The following is a 17872-nucleotide window of genomic DNA, read 5'->3' as shown; positions in this document are numbered from 1 at the left end:
CAGCCCCTCCACCCCGGGGACCCGCCGGCCAGGGCAGAGGTCAGTGGGGTCTGTGTGGCCGCTGCGCGACAGCTCCGGGCCCGCGCCTCTCGCTTCCTCCCGCCAGGCAAGTGAGAGGATAAACCATGGGGCGGGGGCAGTGCGCCCCCACCAACCGCGCCCTCCGCGCACGGACCTCCACTACACGCGCGTCCCAGGCGGGGTCGACCCAGACGAGCCACGGGGCGCCGCACAGCCCCACTAGCAGGACGGCCAGGACCCACGCGCGCGGGTCCACGCAGCCACCTATATAGGTGACAAAACACTCAGGAAGCCGTCATGCGGGGCCGGGAAAGAGCCCCCACGCAGACTCACGGACTCCCTCGTCCGAGGGTCCGCGCAGTCCCCTCGGTGAGTCTGGCGAAGCAGTCTTGCGCGATGGAGGGCGGGGAGGGCGGCGGAGTCTCCCACTCGCCGTGACCCGGACCCCGCCCCACGAGTGGGTCCTCGCAGGGCCCCCTCTGCCGCACGCGGGGACCAGCCACGCCGCGGGGGACTGGGCAGAAGCCAGCGCCCGGGTCCATGCAGTCCCCTCCGCGGCAGACGCGGGGAGCCGGGGAGCAGTGGGGACCGGCCCCCACACGCAGGGCGACCAGGACCCCTGCGCGGGCCCACGCGGTATCGCAGCAGGCTCTAAGCCCCCGGTGCCGCCCAAGGCCGAGACAAAGCCCAGCCGCAAGGACCCCGGATCCCGACTTCGGACCCTGGGGAGCCCAGCTTGGAGCCGCCACGCCCGGGGCAGAGACCCCCGCCCGGTCCGGAGACCCCGTCGCCCGTGGCGTCGTCTCACCTCAAGCCGCCGCCTCGCAGCGCTCCCTCCTCACCTGGGCGCCTGGGCCGACTGGAGCGCAGCTGAGCAGCCAACAGAGCCGCGGCAGCCTCAACAACCGAGCCCCGGGGCGGGGCCGCCGCCGCCGCTTCAGCTCGTGTTCCCCGCTCAGGATCCGGCTTGGATCAAGGAGCTGCAGCTGGCGCGGGGCTGCGGCCGGGAAACACACCGTGCAGGTGCACACGGCCCCGCCCGCCTCCCGCCGCCCCGCCCCCAGCGGAGCCGGGCGCCCAGGGCCCGTCCCCCGGCCAAGGCGGAGCGAGCTGCGCGGAGAGGGCGGGGCCTGGGGGAACAAAGGGAGGTTGGGCGAGGCGGCGCTGGGACTGGGCGTGCGGGGTCCAGCGGGAGGACGGGACCCAAGAGCCCGCCAGATCCTGGCCTCCTAGAGGACCCAGCTCAACATCCACCTGGAGTCTGCTCTACAGGACGCGCTCATCTCAAGCCCAGAACTCAGGCTTTTAGGGCAGAGAGAGAGAGACAGGCTTGCTTTACAAAAAGGGAAACTGAGGTCCAAGGAATAGGATTGCCTGCTGCCCGAAGTCACGTAGTCCCATTCACTCGTTCACCTTGTCATTCAGCAAACATTTGGAAGCACGTATGGTGGGCGTTAGGAGTGAAGTAGGGCAAGGCGCGGTGGCTCGCGCCTGCAATCCCAGCACTTTGTGGAGCCGAGGCAGGTGGATCACTTGAGGCCAGGAGTTCGAAACCAGCCTGGCCAACAAGATGAAACCCCATCTCTGCTAAAAATACAGAAACTTAGCCGATCGTGGTGGCGCGTACCTGTGATTCCAGCTACTGGGAAGGCTGAGGCAGGAGAATCGTTTGAACCTGGGAGGTGGAGGTTGCAGTGAGCTGAGATGGTGCCACTGCATGTGCTCCAGCCTGGGCGACAGAGTGAGACTCTGTCTCCAAAAAAAAAATTAATAGATGGGAAGTAGAAGCGAACTTAGGCCTTCCCTGAAGGAGCTCGGCCAAGGAGTACCTGAAATGTCTCTGCATCTCTTTAAGGTCTGATAAAGGAACCAGGAGCGAGCACTAATCACTTCCCTTTCCTGCCTCAGAGCTTTCATGTGTTTGCTGTTCCCCGCCTGAAATGGCAAGTACCAATGGTATTTATTTATTTATAGAAATGAGGTCTCCCTATGTTGCCCAGGCTGGTCTCAAACTCCTGGCCTCAAGCTATCCTCTCCTCTCAGCCTCCCAAAGTGTTGGGATTACAGGCATGAACCACTGTCCCCAGCCCTGATCGTCTTTAAAACCTCTTTCCTCATCTTATTTGAGCTTCCTGCTTCATGTGACCCCACACCCTTGGTTTCCCTGTACTTCCATAGCTGCTCCTCCGTGGGTCCCAGGGACCCACCCCCTTCTCTGCCCAACTTGTATATGTCTGGAATCAGGCCAAATGCCCTTCCATTTGCAGTGGGCACTGCCACAGGAAATCTCATGCCCTTCCGGGCTTCACAAACCATCCACATGCTCTGCTGCCTGCCAGAGACATCCATCCCATCAGATGCCCAGCCCTGACCTTCCCAAAGCTCCAGCTGGACGCAGGGAAGCATCTCAAATTTTCCACAGGCCAAAACAGAGTGCTTTATTAGTGCCCTAACCTGCTCATCCACATTCTTGTGATTCTCTGTAAACAGCCCCTCCATCCACCCAGCTGCTCAGGTGAAAATCTCAAATCCTCCTCCAGTCCTTCCTCCCAGAACCTCTCATGCAGCCCTCTGCCTTCCTAGGACACTGAGCACCCCTCACTCCCAGCGCCGGCTGGGGTGCTGTCTGAGTGGCTGCCACCCACATGGCATGAAGTGTGACCTCTCGCCCGGTGTGGTGGCTTACGCCTGTAGTCACAGCACTTTGGGAGGCTGAGGCGGGCAGATTGCTTGAGGCCAGGAGACTGGGACCACCCTGGCCAATATGGTGAAACTAAAATACAACAATTAGTCAGGCATGGTAATGCGTGCCTATCATCCCGGCTACCCCACCCAGGAGGCTGAGGCAGGAAAATTGCTCGAACCTGGGAGGCAGAGGTTGCAGTGAGCCAATCACACCACTGCACTTCAGCCTGGGCAACAGAGTGAGAATCTGTCGCAAATTTAAAAAAAAAAAAAAAGAAGAAGGAGACGAAGTGTGACCTAAGGCAAGGCAGTGTCCCACTCTGATTCACTTTCATGTGTAAAACAGGACCTGCACCCTGAAGGCACTCACCCAGGGAGGCTGCTGGGATGGGTGGATGCACAGTTAAAGTCTTCATGGTGGCTGGGGCTGACCCCATCCCCATCGCTCTTCCCACACACACCTGCACCCTCATTACTCCCACGCTCGCACCCACCACTGAAAGCCTGGCCCCTAATCTGATTTGCCTAACAAGGTCCCCGGATGAACAACACATGCTTCCCTACCTCTCCCCTGCTAGGGCCCCACCGTGTTCTGGGATGTACTCAGGGATCAGGAGAACAAAACCTCAGGGAGTGAAAGGACATTCCAGGGTGCAGGCCTCTGCATCCGCCTCCATGCCCTCACCCCTGCCTGACCCCTGTACCTGGCCAGCTCCTACCAACTCTTAAAGTCTCACCAAGTTCAGTGGTGGCAGCCACACCCTAAAGTGACTGTCCCCCCAATGACCTATGACCTTGCATAGTCTTCCTGACCTTGGGTACGAGCAAAACCGGTGACTGGCTTTTAACCCATAGAGCCTGGCAAAAGCAATGGGATGTCAATGTCACAGTGCGTCACCTTCGCACACTAGAGAGAACGGTTCCGCCTGCAGGCGCTGCAGGAGGGAGATGCTGTGCTGAGAAAGGACCTTTGGAGGAGCCCCGTAGGCAAGGAAGCAAAACGCTGGGCCCTTGCCAAGCGGGTCCGAGGAAATGAATTCGGCCAATAACCTCGGCGGACCTGGAAATGGATTCTGCCCTGGTGGAGCCTCAGATGAGGATGCAGCCCAGCTGCTTAGCGTGAGATCCCAAGCACAGGACCCGCTAAAATGTGCTCAACTCCTAGCTTGCCAAAATTGGCTTAAAGGTGTGTGTTTTTTTAAGCTTCTAAGTTTTTAGTTATTGCCTATGAAAGTGTTAAAATATGAGACAATAACTTAAGTCCCTTCCCCATCACACACATTCTGCTTTCTGGCATTCATCACAATTATACTTATTGATTTAAAATGTCCCTCTTGACTGGGTGCAGTGGCTCAGGAGTTCCAGACCAGCCTGGCCAACATGATGAAACTCCATCTCTACTAAAAATACAAAAATTTGCTAGATGTGGTGGTGCAATCCTGTAATCCCAGCTACTCGGAAGGCTGAGGCAGGAGAATTGCTTGAATCCAGGAGGCAGAAGTTTCAGTGAGCCAAGATTACACCATTGCACTCCAGCCTGAGTGACAAGAACAAAACTGTCTCAAAAAAAAAAATTGTCTCTTGCCACCAGCATGAAGGTCCCATGAGAAGAAAAATGGAAACTCTTGCTCATAACAGTGCCCCAAATGCCCAGCACGGTGTAGCTCTAGGGCAGTTGGTTGATGCTGGACGCTGCTGGTTGCAGGGCCCAGCTGGCCCTCCCAGCTGCCTTCTCCCTGGTCACCTTCCATTGTAGAGAACAGAATAGTTTCTTGCCTTTCCAGAGTTCCTCTTAGTGGGGATTGGCCAAGTGACATTGTCCTGCCCTGGGAGACATAAGCGGAAGTTGGCTGAAAGGTTTCTAGCCGTGGTGTGCTGGGGCAATTTGAACCAGGACATGACAGCTGACTGTCCATTGTTCAGGAATTCTGCAAGTTGGTTGTTCAACACATTCAGTACTTAAAAATATTAAATAATATAAACTCGCAAATTAAAAAATGCATTAGACCAGATGCAGTGGCCCACGTCTAACACATTGGAAGCCTGAAGCAGGAAGATCACTTGAGCCCAGGAGTTCAAGACCAGCTTAGGCAAAAAAGGAAGACCCTGTCTCTACAAAAAATTTTAAAATTAGCTACGCATGGTGGTGTGTGCATGCAATCCTAGCCACTCAGGAGGCTGAGATGGGAGGATCGCTTGAGCCATCTGTTCAAGGCTCCAATGAGCTATGATAGTGTCACTGCACTCCAGCCTGGATGACAGAGCCAGACCCTGTCTCAGAAATAAACATATTTCATATATTAATAAATTTATAATAAATGTATATATATACACATTTATGTATTATAATTATATATTTAGACATAAATATCTATTTCTTGTTTTATTTATTTATTTATTTATTTTGAGATGGAGTTTAACCCTTGCCACCCAGGCTGGAGTGCAATGACCCAATCTGCGCTCACCACAACCTCCACCTCCTGGGTTCAAGTGATTTTCCTGCTTCGGTCTCCTGAGTAGCTGGGATTACAGGCACTCACCACCACGCCTGGCTAATTTTTGTATCTTTAGTAGAGATGGGGTTTCTCCATGTTGGTCAGGCTAGTCTCGAACTCCTGACCTCAGGTGATCTGCCCACCTCGGCCTCCCAAATTGCTGGGATTACAGGTGTAAGCCACTGTGCTCAGCCTATATGATATATTTACATATTATAATTATGTATATTAATTTTATATAATTATATATAAATATAAATATAAAAACTTTCCTTGCCTTCTCTTGTTTCTACTGACAGTCAGTCCCATGACTTCAAATGATATCTACATGTAATAATTTTAAATGTATATATATATATATATATATATATTTTTTTTTTTTTTTTTTTGAAATGGAGTCTCGCCCTGTTGCCAGGCTGGAGTACAATGGCGCAGTCTCAGCTCACTACAACCTCTGACTCCCGGGTTCTAGCAATTCTCCTGTCTCAGCCTCCCAAGTAGCTGGGCTTATAGGCGCCCACCACCACGTCCAGCTAATTTTTGTATTTTTAGTAGAGACAGGGTTTTGCCATGTTGGCTAGGTTGGTTTCGAACTCCTGACCATAATTGATTGCCCACCTCGGCCTCCTAAAGTGCTGGGAATACAGGCGTGAGCCACCTTGGCAAAAAATATTTTTCTGTTTCCAAACATTTTACATGAGAGGAAAGTGGAGAATAAATCATCTGACACTCTACTGTAAAAATAATCTTTGTGCCTCTCTTCTTTTCATCTTTCCTAAGTGTACATATTACCAAAATGTCTTTAGGTTGAGGTCCCCCCATGAAAACTTTACAGGGTGTTGTGTCATCAGCCACCCTCCTGTCTTTTCCTAGTCCTGGCATTTTAGAACTGTCTGGGGATGACCCAGGATACCCACAGTGGCCATGTCTATTGGAGGGTCTAGTGAGTATCAGCCCCGGGGTCATCTCATCCCCAAGGACAGCCTGAGGTAGGGGGTAGAGTCTCTCAGGGGAGCAGCTGGATGCTCTTGGCCTTAGAGGAATCTCCTGGTATAGTTTCATCTAAAATGGTGACCCCTTAGGGTTATTAAAATTTTAGGACATTAAAATTAATAGACAATTCAATGTAGGATCCATGGTGGACACACAGCATGTTTACGATTTTGTGAGTAATATCATCTCCCCCTCTAGACATTACGAACAGTATCAAAGATAAGTGTACACCCTCTGCAATAAAGGGAGGAATATCATCCTCTGGCCAACTGGATATTAGGAACAATATCAAAGGAGTGTTTTTGACCCCTGCGATATTGGGAGTAATATCATCCTCTCCCAGGTGGAAATTAGGAACAGTATCACCAGGGGCATGTACACCCCCTGCCATATTGAAAGCAATATCATCCTCTTCCCTCCTGGATCATGGGAACAACATCACTGGGGGGTGTACACTTTCTGCGATATTGGGAGTAACATCATCTTCTGTGCCTTGGAATATTGAGGACAATATCACGGGTGGGGGGCGTGTACATCTTCTGCAATATTGGGAATAATATTATCCTCTCTCCCCCTGCATATTAGGAAAGATATCACAGAGTGGGTGTTCACCTCCTGCGATATGGGGATTAATACTATCTTCTCCCCTTTCGGATATCAGGAAGAGTATCACACGGGGGTGTACAGTGTCTGTGATACTGGGAGTAATATCAACCTCTTGGCCTTGTAACATTAGAAGAATATCACAGGGTGGATGTTCACTCCCTGGCATATTGGGAGTAATATCAGCCTCTTCCCTCCATGGATATTAGGAATAATATCCCAGGCTGGGTGTACGCTTCCTGCTCTACGGGGAGTAATATCATCCTCTCCCTTCTAGGATACTCATAACAATATCACAGGGTGGGTGAACACAGCCTGTGATACTGGAATTATCATCATCCTCCCCCCCTCCGAATACTACGAACAATATCACAGAAGAGCTGTACCCTCCCTGCGATATTGGGAGTCATATCATATGCTGCTTCTGTGGATATTAGGAGCAATATCACCAGGTGGCTGTCCATTCATTGCTATGTTGGGAGTCATGTTTTGAGAAATTCAGAAATGCTTTCTCAAAAATGAATAAAGTGAGATTGTCACCTCAAGTAAAATAACAAAGAGTATCTGTTGCCAAAGATAAAATCTGAACTCAAGAGAAAATAAAAACTATAGAAAACTTATGTCTATCACAGTGAGCTTGACAGTTTCCTTATAGAGACTATCCTGATAAGATTGGTGGTAATATTGTTAAAAAATGACTTTTGATGTTGTATAATAAAATTTGTTGAAATTGAAAGATCTATATAACTCAGTGAACCAGTATCTTCCAAACGTTACAAAATCATGCATGGATAAAATGTATTCAAAGTGCAGAATAAATCAATGGAATCCCTGTAACAGAGGAAAAACTCCATTGTTAAAGTTGCACAAAACTCCATTGTTAAGGCTGCAGATTCCACACTGAAATTAACTTCTGAGAAACTAGTACTTACTGAACTTAGGTATAGTGTCACACCATAAGCACCAATACCTGAAAAAGCTATTAAAATATTTCTCCCCTACACAGAGGCTGATTTTTCTTCACGAACTTCCACTAAAACACGTTATTACAACAGGCTGAGTGTAGAAGTGGAGTGGCTATGAGAATCCAGCTGTTTTCTATTAAGCTAGACATTAAAGAGATCTGTAAACTGTAAATAACATCACTATCCTCACTACATTTTTGTTTTGTTTTGGAAAATGCATTTTTCATAAACTGTGTTATTTATATTAACATATATTACTTTTACTTTTATATGAATAAATAATTTAAGACTTCCCCAGTAATATTATTTAATTTATTTTATTTTGAGATTGAGTCTCACTCTGTCACCCAGGCTAACGTGCGGTGGCACGATCTCAGCTCACTGCAACCTCACCTCCCATGTTCAAGTGATTCTCCTGCCTCAGCCTCCCAACTAGGTGGGATTACAAGCGTGCACCACTATGCCCAGCTAATTTTTTTATTTTTAGTAGAGATGGAGTTTCTCCATGTTGGCCAGGCTAGTCTCGAACTCCTGACATCAAGTGATCTGCCCACCTTGGCTTCCCATAGTGCTGGGGTTACAGGTATGAGCTACCACTCCCAACCCTGAGTATTATTTGTGAATATAGTAAACATCAATAACCCACACTTAAAAAGCCATTTGGAATCCTCAATTTTTCAGAAAGTAGGTGGGTTCTGAGACCAAAATATTTGAGAACTTCAGATGCAGATTAGGCCTAAGAGAACTCGCCAGTGGCTCCACTGTACACGAAGCATTTTCTTCTCACTTTTCTCTTTGAGGCCCAAGTCCACACAAATTAAACAAAATAGAAAAATTAAATGGGGCCAGGCACGGTGGCTCATGCCTGTAATCCCGACACTTTGGGAGACCAAGACAGGTGGATCATTTGACTCCAGGAGTTCAAGATCAGCCTGGGCAACATGGTGAAACCTCATCTCTACAAAAAATACAAAAATTAGCTGTGTGTGGTGGCACGCCTGTCGTCCCAGCTACTTCGGAGGCTGAGGTGGGAGGATCACCTGAGCCCAGGGAGGTTGAGGCTCCTGTGAGCCATGATTCTGCCACTGCATTCCAGCCAGGGTGACAGAAGGAGACCCTGTCTCAGGAAAAAAAAAAAAAAAATATATATATATATATATATGTAAAACTTAAATATATATGTAATATTTACTATATATAATTTTATATAATTATATATAATACTGTATAAAATTTAATATCTATAAATATATATTAAATATCTAATATTTACTAAATATTGTATATATGTCTGAAAGAAACGGCTAATATTTCCTGGTGTGTCTTCATGCCATAGAACATTGACTCTCATTTCTCATTTTCACCTCAGAACTATTCTGGAAGGCAATAGTTGATCAATCTCATTTTGATAGAGGAAGGAAGAGGCTCAGAACAGTTAAGTAAGTTGCCCAAGGTTACCAAGCTAGTAAGTGGATAATAGCCCCATAGGTTTTCTCAGCATTTCCCATGAGACCAGGATGCATCTGATGATTATTGGAAATATTTAGGTCCAAAATACTTTTGCCTAAAGTATAAGCACAATTGAGGTGAAATATGGCTTTGATTTGTTTGAATTATCCCCATAACTGCCTTGGTATGGCTGCTTTCCTGGGCCAGGGAAGACAATGGCATCACAGCGGTCCCCAAATTTCCTGCAAAATTCTATAAACCAGCTGGGCCTCTCTTTAAACTTCTTGGTATAAATCCTCTTCCAAAGGAAAAGGATGGTTGGAGTTATTTTTTTTTTCTTTTCCTTCTGTTTTTGTTCTGGCATTCTTTTGTGAGTATGGAACTGATTACTAAATAGGGTCAAACAGCTTGAGTCGGGCTTCCTGTGTGAATGTGAACAGTGCTGATTTCTAGCCTTGCATTTGATATGTTATCTGTGGCGGCTGTGCCCGACGTTGAGGTTTCAGATGGCTTCCTTCAATTTCCTGTATTGTTATAATTGTGGCTGTGTGTGCACATGTGCACGTGTGGGCAGAGAAAGCAGTGAAGACAGAAGAGAGGATGTTTCTGTGTTTACTTGGATTTTGTGAAAGGTTTTTAGTTAGATATTGAGAGGGCCACATGTTTCAATGGAAAGAGCCCTGGTTAGCAAAAAGGAAGGTCCTGTCTTGTCTGCCACTAATTGCCTGTGTGGTTTTTGGCAAATATTTAGTCCTCGGGCCCAGTTCTGCTTCCTTATAAGGCCCCTTCCAGCTCTGAAATTTTGTAACTCTGGTTTCTACTCAGAGCTTCACTTTCCAACTCCCCACACTTGGCTGTTCTAAAACGTTTGTTTTGCCTCCTGATTTTACTTTCCATGCCTTTTTTGTTCTCCTCCACTTCTCATTACTATCCCATAGCCTTTTGGATTTAAGTTCTTCTACAAAAGTTCCTCCTTTCTCAGCAGTTATATTTCAGCTTCTGTTGTCTCTGAAAAAAAATATTACAAATGGTCGACTTTATCTTGGAAAGAAGATCCAGAAAGTGTTGGCTTCCTGTTTTGTTGGTGAGATGTGTAGAGCTTGGAGATTGGACTGTGGGTCAGGATTCCCCGCTAAGCCTTACATGAGATAGCTCAGAGCTGCTAGGCGGGCAGCTATTTCTCTCTCTCTGCTGTTTTTATTAAACTCAATTAACTTTAAATATGCAGGATAGGCCAGGCGCGGTGGCTCACGCCTGTAATCCCAGCACTTTGGGAGGCCAAGGCGGGTGGATCACGAGCTCAGGAGATTAAGACTAGCCTGACCAACATGGTAAAACCCCATCTCTACTAAAAATACAAAATTTAGCCAGATGTGGTGGTGCGCGCCTGTAATCCCAGCCACTCAGGAGGCTGAGGCAAGAGAATCGATTGAACCTGGAGGCGGAGGTTGCAGTGAGTTGAGATCCCGCCAGTGCTCTCCAGCCTGGGTGACAGAGCGAGAGTCCGTCTCTCTCTCTCTCTCTCTCTCTCTCTCTCTCTCTCTCTCTCTCTCTCTCTCTCTTCTCTCTCTCTCTCTCTCTCTCTCTCTCCCCCTCTGTATATATATATATAATAAAATATAAATAAATATATATATATGCAGGATAATGGCATATCTAATTCATCTGCTTTTATGGCCCAGGATGAATGTTTAAATGGAACCCGGAAATGAAACTTCTCGTTTTTCATCAGCTTCTAGTTCCAAGCTGATGGCGCCCCTAGAGCCTCCGCAAGTGGGTCTGGCGCCATCTGGTGGTGGGATGCGCTGATGCTTCGCTGCCTGATGGACAGAAAACACAGTGCGTAATGAAGAAAACCTGTTGACTGAAATACACGCAGAGACTTAAACAAAGGACCGGTGACATTTTCAGCACATGACTCAGTAGCCCAAAAGTTCAAATTTGTTATTAAACATGCAAATTTGTGAAAGTTACAGAATCTTTGGGACCATGCAAAGTGAAGATTGATAGGTGTGTGCACTTTAGGCATGAGGCATGTTCAGTTTGTAACTTTGTAGTGAGATGCTTGTTCTTAGTATGGAATCCAGATGTTGTCTGCTGGTAATTTATGCTCCTGTGCAAAACGTAGGCAAATTGGTTAATTTTTATCAATCTCATTTCATCTTGTTCTCATCTGTAAAAGATCATGTCTAAGGACCCTTACACGCTTTAAAAAATTTCAAGGAACCCCAAACATTGCAGTATTCTGATTTCCTCTGGTGATTTTATGTGCCTCACAGCCATGCTTTCTTCCATCCTCCAAGAGTTTAATGTTAACAGGAGGCGTGGAAGTAATACTAAGAATTGTCATTTATTGGATGCTGCTATGTTTTTTGTATTCTCTTAGGTAGTTTAGCATTCTAAAAATTCTGGCTTACAAAAGTCTGTAACGTAAGTATCACTGTGCTCATTTTACAGATAAGGCGTGTAAAGCTTACCGCACTCTGCTTTCCATGTTTACAAACTAAAAGATAAATGAGAAACAAGGAAGAAATATGCTAATTGTCTTTATAATTCAGCACAACACCGTTTACAGTGCATTTACAGCTCAGTGTAATTTGCCACTTTGCAACAATACAAAATGTCAAGTATCCAAGCCACATCATCGCTCTATCTTCACATACTGATAAAGCTGCTGCCATACCGCAAGTGTAGGAAGAGTTTTAAAAATGCATTTTCCAGGGTGCCAGGGGGAAACAAATATTTGCCAAGACCAGAGCTGGTATTTCACAAATCTCTTTTCTGTGAGCTGAGGAGTGAGGAGAGGTGGAGTGACAAGCCGTCAAGTGGAATTACCATGTCCCAGATACTGATGCAAGGATGGCGAGTGGCAGAGGACTATTGGCAGGTGTCTCGGGCATGGCACCAGAGCAGCACTCCGTTTCTGTTGACCGGTTTGTTTGGGTCTTCCTTTTAAAAGTCGGTCATCCTTTCCCAAAGAGTGCTCTGTAAGGTGTTCGTACATTTTGTATGGAAAATAAAGCTTTTGAATAAAATATTATGAGAAACAAGTGGCTGAATACAGTTAAATGGGTTTCTTTGCTCTAGTATAGGATTTCTTGAAACCTTTCATGTGTCAATGTGTACTTTTAACATAATTTATAAATTAAATGTATTTTATTATATAAATTAAATGCAGGTGATAGGGTTTGGCTGTGTCCCCACCCAAATCTCATCTTGAATTGTAGTTCTCATAATCCCCATGTGAGTCGGGAGGGACCTGGTGGGAGGTAATTGAATCACAGGGGTGGTTAACCCCGTGCTATTCTCATGATAGTGAGTTCTCACAAGATCTGATGGTTTTATAAGGGGCTTTCCCCTTCTCTCAGCTTACATTCTTCTCCTTGCTGCTGCCATGTGAAGAAGGACATGTTGCTTCCCCGTCCACCATAATTGTAAGTTTCCTGAGGCCTCCCCAGCCATACAGAACTGTGAGTCAATGAAACCTCTTTCCTTTATAAATTACCCAGTCTCAGGTATGTCTTTATTAGTAGTGTGAGAACGGACTAATCCAACAGGTCAAGGTTAAATAATTCAAATAACCCCAATAGCTGGGGAGCTGGGGATAAGGCAGAAAATGTAACCTTTCTCCCAGAGCTAGGACTCCTTCAGCCTAACTACTTTAGCAGACTTGTGTGTGTGTAAATTTCCAAAAACTACCCTAGTAGCATCACATCGCTTATGTGGCATAGTGCATTAAATCTGATGAATGTTGAAATAATGCTCTGTAGATGTCAAACAGCAACCCTGGTCCACACTTACATAGGGCAACAATGAACCCAGTAACAGCTTCTCTTTTGAGGAGGGCTTGTGCTCTCTAGGTGGTACACCCTCCTGCCGTTGCACCCTTAGGTCACCCACCTGGCTCCTTGAGACATTGGGGTTTGTTTCCAATGGTTGAAATGAATGATCAAACCCACACTGACTTGATATCCAGACATACTTCCCTATATCATAGATATTAGTCATCAACATTTTAGGGCATAAATTATGTTTCAGAAGTCTGTTGAGAATTCCTGCGTTGCTAAACACTTGGGAAAATCCCAGACCCTGATGCATTGCATCTTACCATTTGCTTTGTTTTGTTTTTTTGTTTTTTGAGATGGAGTCTCACTCTGTCGCCCAGGCTGGAGTGTAGTGGTGCGATCTTGGCTCACTGCAACCTCTGCCTCCTGGGTTCAAGCAATCCTCCTGTCCCAGCCTCCCGAGCAGTGCCCACCATCACGCCCGGCTAATTTTTAGTAGAGATGGGTTTCACCATGTTGGCCATGCTTATCTTGAACTCCTGACCTCGTGATCCACCCGCCTCGGCCTCCCAAAATTCTGGGATTGCAGGCATGAGCCACTGCGCCCAGCCACATCTTACCATTTTAATAGCAACATCTTTACTTTGTGCCTGGAACTTTACATGCAGGAACTTGATGAATCCTCCCGGCAGCCCTATAAAGGTAGGGGCATGTAACATCTTTGGTGTATAGAAGATGAACTGAGTCAGAGAGTAGTTAAGCAACTTTCATCCCTACACAACTTCCAGAATCTCTTAGTGACTCCTACTGTTTCCCCTAGTTAGCCTTTGATATTCTCCATGAGATCTGCTGTCAGAACTTCATCTGATCCTGATGCAGCCTTGCTGACCTATGGAATTTCCCCTCCTTTTCCAGTGCTTACCTCTCATTAGGACCCATGGGTCATTCCTCTGAGCATGACACACTGGGGCAAGTGTCTGTGTCAAACTCTGTTAGAAGTTTCTATATTAAGATATAAAGAGAAAGAAGCAAAAAGCAAACTTTTATGTACACTCTGACTTCAGTTATGGGAAATGTGTGGAAAAGAAGGCTGTAAGGAAACACAGTGATGACATTGCATTAGAGTTGTAGGACAATGGATGTTTTTCTTCTATTTTCTTAATTTTATGAAATACGGTATGTCAGTTATTAAATGAGAAAGGTTTACCTTCTGACTAATTTAAATATTTCTTTCCAAAAACTGAAATATGTCTATCAACTCAGATGGTTACCAGGCAATATCACAAAATATGCATTTTTTTTTTTTTTTTTTTGAGATGGAGTCTTGATCTGTTGCCCAGGCTGGAGTGCAGTGGTACAATCTCGACTCATTGCAAGCTCCACCTCCTGGGTTCACGTCATTCTCCTGCCTCGGCCTCCCGAGTAGCTGGGACTACAGGTGCGTGCCACAACACCTGGCTAATTTTTTGTATTTTTAGTAGAGATGGGGTTTCACTGTCTTAGCCAGGATGGTCTCGATCTCCTGACCTTGTGGTCCGCCCATCTCAGCCTCCCAAAGTGCTGGGATTACAGGCGTGAGCCACTGTGCCTGGCCAATATACAATATTCTTTAAAATAGTTACCATTTATCAATTGCTTAATAATTGTATCTTACATATGTAACCTTGAACCCCTGTAAGAACTGACCAAAGCAGCTATTATTATTATTATTACTATTATTATTTTTGAGATTGAGTCTCACTCTGTCGCCCAGGCTAGAGTGCAATGGCATGATCTTGGCTCATGGCAACTTCGGCCTCCTGGGTTCAAGTGATTCTTTTACCTCAGCCTCCTGAGTAGCTGGGACTACAGGTGCAAGCCATCACACCTGGCTAATTTCTGTATTTTCAGTAGAGACAGGTTTCACCATATTAGCCAGGCTGGTCTGGAACTCCTGACCTTGTGCTCTGCCCTCCTTGGACTCCCAAAGTGCTGGGATTACAGGCATGAGCCACTGCGCCTGGCCCAAAGCAGCTATTATTATACACTTTTTGAAGCTGAGGAAACCAAGACCTAGAGAAGGGCAGTGATTTTTTTTCCAAGAACACATTGCTGGATTTACATGGCCAGGCTCATGTTACTTCAAAGTGATCATCATCACCTCATCATTCACCTGGTAGAAACATATTATTTCCATTTTCAGGGTACTCAGAAATTTTGTTACTGTATCAAGATCACAGGAAGAGTGTTTGAGACATCACCAGAATCTACAGCCTCTGATGGTGCTCCTGGGTTCAGCTTCTAGCATTACAGGCATGCTAGCTTGTCTCCAAGATGGCACCCATGAGCCCTAAATTCCTGGATTGATGCTCTTGCCTAGTCCTCTATTGTGTCATATCAAGGCTGTTCTGAGTAACCAATAGAACACAGCAGAGGTGATGGCATGTCACAAAGTTAGGTCATAAAGGACATCATGGCTTCCATGTTGCTGGCTTCCTCTTGGGTCACTTCCTCTGGAGGAAACCAACTGTGTGTTGTGAGATTTAAGCAATCCAGGGCGAGATCTACATGGTAATGAACGGAGGCCACCAGCCGACAACCATGCTCGTGAGGGATTTTTAGAGGCAGACCCTCCAGCCCCAATCAGGCCTTCAGATTACTGCATCCCACATTGACTACAACATTGTGAAATGACACTGAGTCAGACTCATCCAGCAAAACCACCGAACTCCTGACCCACAGACACTGAGATAAATGTTGTTTTAAACCACAGAGTTTTGGGGGTAATTAGTTACACAGTGATAGATAATTGATAGACATTGCAGATAACTTGTCTCTTTAGTCCGCAAGACTTTAGACAGACAGGAACTCTACTTGAAGATCTATTCTTAAAGAACTACACCTGGTCAGGCAGAGTGGCTTATGCCTATAATCCCAACATTTTGATAGGCCGAGGCAGGATGATTGCTTGAGCCCAAAAGTTTGAGAACAGCCTGGGAACATGGTGAAACCCCATCACCACAAGAAACTTTTAAACAATTAGCCAGTCATTGTGGTGTGTGCCTGTCGTCCCAGCTACTTGGGAGGCTGAAGCAGGAGGATTACTTGAGTCCAGGGGTCAAGACTAAAAGTGAGCTGAGATTGCACCACTGCACTGCAGACTGGGCAACAGAGTGAGACTCTGTCTCAATTTAAAAAAAAAAAAAAAAGAACTACACCTGAGAATACTTCTCTGTATTGGGATCTGATTTAAATAATTACAACCTGGACTTCAAACCTGGACATCCTGCACAAGTTTGAGACTTTTGGGAGGAGTTGAGAGGAATGAGAGTATTTTACATGTGGGAGAAATAGAAATAATTTGTGGCCAGATGGTGGACTGTGATGATTTAAAATACATCCACAGATTATTTAATATTCCTTTCAAAAGATAGAACATAATTCCCCTCCACCTGAATGTGGGCCGGTCTTAGTGACTTGTTTGTAGTGAATAGAATGTAGAAGTGATTGTGTGTGATGTCAGAGACTAGGTCATAAAAGTGATGGTGTTTTCCGGCTTGCTCTTACTCTTGGATGATCTGCTCTGGGGAGAGTTGTGAGTAGACCTCCAGCCCACAGCCATGTGAGTGAGCCTCTTGAAGAATGGATCTTCCAAGTCCAGTCAAACCTTCAGGTGACTGCAGCCCCAGCCAACATCTTGGGAGACCCTGAGTCAGAACCCATGCTAAGTCACTTCCAGATCCCTAAGCCTCAGAAACTGTGAAGAAAAAAAAAAGTATGTAGTTTTAAGCCCTAAGTTTGGGGCGTAATTTATTATGTAGCAATAGATAATATGTCTGATATGCTTTAGCTGTGTCCCCACCCAAATCTCACCTTGAATCGTAGCTCCCATAATTCCTTCATGTTGTGGGAGGGACCCGGTGGGAGATAATTGAATCATAGGGTGGTTTCCCCCGAACTGTTCTCATGGTAGTGAATCAGTCTCACAAGGTCTGATGGTTTTATCAGGGGAAACCCTTTTTGCTTGATTCTCATTCTCTTCTCTTGTTTGCTGCCATGTGAGATGTGCCTTTCACCTTCCACCATGATTGTGAGGCCTCCCCAGCCATGTAGAACTGTGAATCCATTAAGCCTCTTTTTTTTTTTTTTTTTTTCTTTTTGGTAAATGGTCATGTCTTGGATATGCTTTTATCATCAGCATGAAAATGGACTAATACAATGTTATTGCTGAAAATTTAACTTTATAATATTTTCATATTTGGATGAGAAAAAAGATTTTAGATAAATCCAATCAAACTCTTTTCATCCTAAGGTAACAGAAACAGAGTAAATTGCCTCTATTCTTGCTCCTATTTTGTCCAGTATAAGCCCAGAAATGCCATTTGTCTTTATTGTCTATTTTTTTTATTGTAGAAATGTATTCAATCACTATATTTAGTTTAGAGAACTTTGCTGTAAACAGAACATTCAAAAATTTTTTAAATATATATTTTCTGAATAGCTACTTTATGATGTACACTGGGCATCCAGAGGCTATAAAGATGAATGAGGTACAGTTCTTATCTTCATGGAATTTCATCTATCCATGGACTATTAAATAATTAAAAAATAATAATAATATATATTAAAGTACCAAATGATATATATCCATATATTCTAAATTGTCTATTACCCTTTTACTCCTGTCTTTTCAACTTAGCCCTTGCAACTGAGATCTTTCCTAAATTTTAAGTACGTTTTATTTTAAAAAAATCTTTTAGAGACGGAGTCTCACCCTGTCACCCGGACTGGTCTTGAACTCTTTGCCTCAAGCAATCCTCCAGCCTCAGCCTTTCAAAGTCCTGGGATTACAGGTGTGAGCCACCGCACCCAGCCAATTCATTTATTTAAAGCTGAA

The 17872-nt window shown here is 45.6% G+C and overlaps 1 protein-coding gene and 1 pseudogene across 1 annotated transcript in view; one reads left to right on the top strand and one right to left on the bottom strand.

Annotated features, from left to right (window-relative positions):
- The window catches only part of LOC135964672 (SH3 domain and tetratricopeptide repeat-containing protein 1), a 160055-nt gene that overhangs the window by 54025 nt on the left and 88158 nt on the right, over positions 1–17872 (bottom strand). The window lies entirely within an intron of this gene.
- On the top strand, positions 16–1254 carry LOC135964860 (uncharacterized; annotated as a pseudogene).

This window comes from Macaca fascicularis, chromosome 8, assembly GCF_037993035.2.
Source record: "Macaca fascicularis isolate 582-1 chromosome 8, T2T-MFA8v1.1".
NCBI lineage: Eukaryota > Metazoa > Chordata > Mammalia > Primates > Cercopithecidae > Macaca > Macaca fascicularis.
The sequence above is the reverse complement of the archived record's forward strand: the minus strand, read 5'-3'. Positions and strand labels throughout refer to the sequence as shown.